The 2,998-nt window shown below is 63.1% G+C and overlaps 1 pseudogene; it reads left to right on the top strand.

Moving 5' to 3' along the window:
• The first annotated feature begins 728 nt into the window (after positions 1-728).
• Positions 729-2,122, top strand: LOC147980567 (uncharacterized; annotated as a pseudogene).
• The last annotated feature ends 876 nt before the right edge of the window (positions 2,123-2,998 follow it).

The raw sequence follows: 2,998 nt of genomic DNA, 5'->3' as shown, positions 1-2,998 counted from the left end.
GATGTCTTGAAATGGTCAGGGACCTGGGTTAGGCTACCCGTGGCCCATTACTCCGACAGTAGTCCCCGAAGCTGGTGAGGCGTCGCGGCTGATAAGTCAAGGTGCCTCAGCAGTTTCCTTCTCCGAGTGCTCTTGTTGAATGCTTTGTCCGTCTCCTGGTATGCAGCCTACTGGGAGCCGACCGCGACCAGGCGGGCTCATCTGATAATTTTTGAAACACCAAGGCGGGAACCAGGTGGCATGCTTGCTAGGCCTCTAGGCCCGCCGCCCGCTGCGAGCACGCCACACGGCACCAACTAGCCGGGTCAGCCTGCCAGCCCACGCGCATGATGGGACGCGACAGCAGGCTGGGCCCGCCATTACTGGGCCTCGGCACGCGAGCGGATCCGCTGCGGCCGAGGCGTGCGGTTGCGATTCTATGCGGAGTTACTGCGCGCAATAATCTCGGGGTCGTGGGTGCAGTTTATCCCACGATCCCACTCCCCGCCCCCTCGGCTTCGTAGCCCAGGGGCTATAAGTAGGGGGAGGAGGGAGAGCGACAGAGCACGCGCGCCCTCCTCTCCCTTTGCCATTTCCATCCTTCTCCTCCTCTTGCTGCCGCCACACTCCTACGCTTTGCCGAAGCACTGCCATAGCTCGTCGCCGTCGATCTCCTCCGCCCCAAACCTCTTGCTTTGCCGCGGTCTTTGCCCCACCGCCGCGCCATCTCTCCGTCCAGCCTGAAATCCATGGCGCGCGAACGGGGAGGGGATTGGGACGGCTCGCTTGTGATCGATGACCATCTCGCCTTCCTTCGCGCCACACGGCGGCTGCCCGGCGCGGGCTTCGTCAAGGTGCGCGTGCCACCGAAGAAGGAGATCTCGCCGGCGCCGACAGGAGGCGAGCGGGTTATCTTCCGCTTGCACTTCCTCCGCAGCTTCGGCCTGCCGGCAAGTGGGTTCCTCCGTTCCTTCCTCGACTTCTATCATCTCCAACCTCATCATCTGACGCCCAACACCGTGACATTGCTGTCCGCCTTCGTCACGATGTGTGAGGGCTACCTCGGCATCCTCCCCACCATCGAGTTGTGGGGAGCGTTCTTCTACACCAAATTGGGCACCTCTGCCAAGGAGAAGGCGGCCCAGTGCGGCGCCTTCGTCGAGGTGCACCGTCCGTCTGCGAAGAATGCCTTCCCCGCCATCAAGCTGTCACAGTCAGTCAAACTGTGGCATAAATCATATTTTTACATGGAGAATGTCGACTCGACCATCGACTTCATCAACCTGCCGCCCTACGAAGCCGGCCCTCCGGCCGAACCTCGGGCCAACTGGGGCTACAAGCCGAAGCCCATGTCGGCCGACGCCATCGCCGCCGTCAACCGGCTCTGGGTGCTTACTGATGAGGAAGGCCTCAAGGCGTCCAACCTGCTGGTCGCGTTCGTCGTGCGCCGGGTTCTCCCGCTCCAAGGCCGGCCTCATCTGATCTGTCGGATGAGCGGGCACCGCGACCCAAACCGGATGTGTATGAGGGACATGCCGACCGCCGAGGTTGCCCGTATGGTGAACGAGATCTCCGACCTCAAGCCGTCGGAAGGGTCTTGGCGGTTCGGCAAGCGGCCATACTGTCGCGCCAACCCGCCGCCTGCTGTAAGTTCTTCAACTCTTTCCTTTTTAGTACTTGCCTTGGTTCTGGTCTTGAATAGTCGGTCCTTTGAACGCAGATGTACATGTCTCCGGCGACGGCCGCCGTTGTGGGGCCGGGTGGAGGCTACCAGCCGAACCGAGAGGTGAGCGACGTGGACGACCCCGACTTGGGGGCGACCGCCCTGGAAGACGACACCATAGACGGCGGCGATGTAGCAGGCGGCTCCAAAGAAGGAGGCGGCCTCGAGACCTGGCCCAATGATGATGATGATGAGGACGAGCCGCGCCATGCGCGAGGCACCTGCAAGGCGGACGTGGGCCCCCCCACCGAGCCGGTTGCTCAGGGAGGCACGCGCAAGCGTAAACAAGGCGCCGTCTTGTTCGGCAGCGTGATGAAGAAGACCAAGAACCCGACCGCCGCGACCAGGCAGAAGGAGGCCGCCGCGAAGGCGGCCAAGTTCTAGAAGCTTCCGAAGGCGCCTCCTATGGTGTCGGCGTAAGTGTCATTTCCTTGTGCTTTCTTTTCTTGTTGGTTCCGCCCGAGCTTCCTTGCTTTATTTTTCTTGACTTAGGGCCCCGCTCTCTCTTGAGAAGTCGGCCGCCGCCTCCGTCATTGGGTCGGCGGAGACCTCTACCACCACCCGGCGAATCGACCCTGCAGCCGACCTCCCGGAGGCGCAGGAATGAAACGCGTAGGAGGCGCGCGAGGAGCAGGAAGCCGCCCGCAGGGAGAAGGCGGAGGCGGACAAGGCGGAGGCTGAGGCCGATGCCGCGGTGAAGAAGCCGCGCACCGTCAGGCACCGATATTCGTCGTTCCCTTGAACTCCGAAGCCGCCACCACTAGAGTTCACGACGCCGACTGGGGGAGCCGGTGACGAGCATCCGGTCATGGAGAGGGAAGGCGGCGATGTCGTCATGCCGCATGTAGTCGTGCCTCCGCCGCCGCCGTCTGGAGGAGCGCGGGACAAACAGCCGGCTGCCCCGCTGGTGCCGCCAACCAGAAACGAGGTGGTGACGGGCCCGACTCCTGAGGCCCGCACACCATCACGCCGTCGAGGTGCGAAGGCGGCTTCGACGCCACGACCGCTGGAAGCCGGCGCTGCGAGCTCGTCCGTCCCGGATGCCGAAGCAACCAGCGCCACACCTGCTGAGTGGGTGCGTGGAGGCGGGACAGGCGCCCTAAACCAGGCGATCCTAGACGTCCAGGCCAAACTCCGAGCCGAGGCCACCGCTCTTCAACAGTGCAACAGGGCATTCTTGGACTCGCGAGCGGCCATTCGGGTATGTTTCTTGCTTCTTCATCTTTGATTCTTGCATTTCTCTGTGGGAGCGCGCCAGTGCACCCACTGGGTGTAGCCCTCGAGTTTTGGGCCGGC

This window comes from Triticum urartu, chromosome 3A (genome assembly GCF_056163025.1).
Source record: "Triticum urartu cultivar PI428250 chromosome 3A, HENAU_Tu73, whole genome shotgun sequence".
NCBI lineage: Eukaryota > Viridiplantae > Streptophyta > Magnoliopsida > Poales > Poaceae > Triticum > Triticum urartu.
Note: the sequence above shows the minus strand (reverse complement) of the source record. Positions and strands in the feature narration are given on the sequence as shown.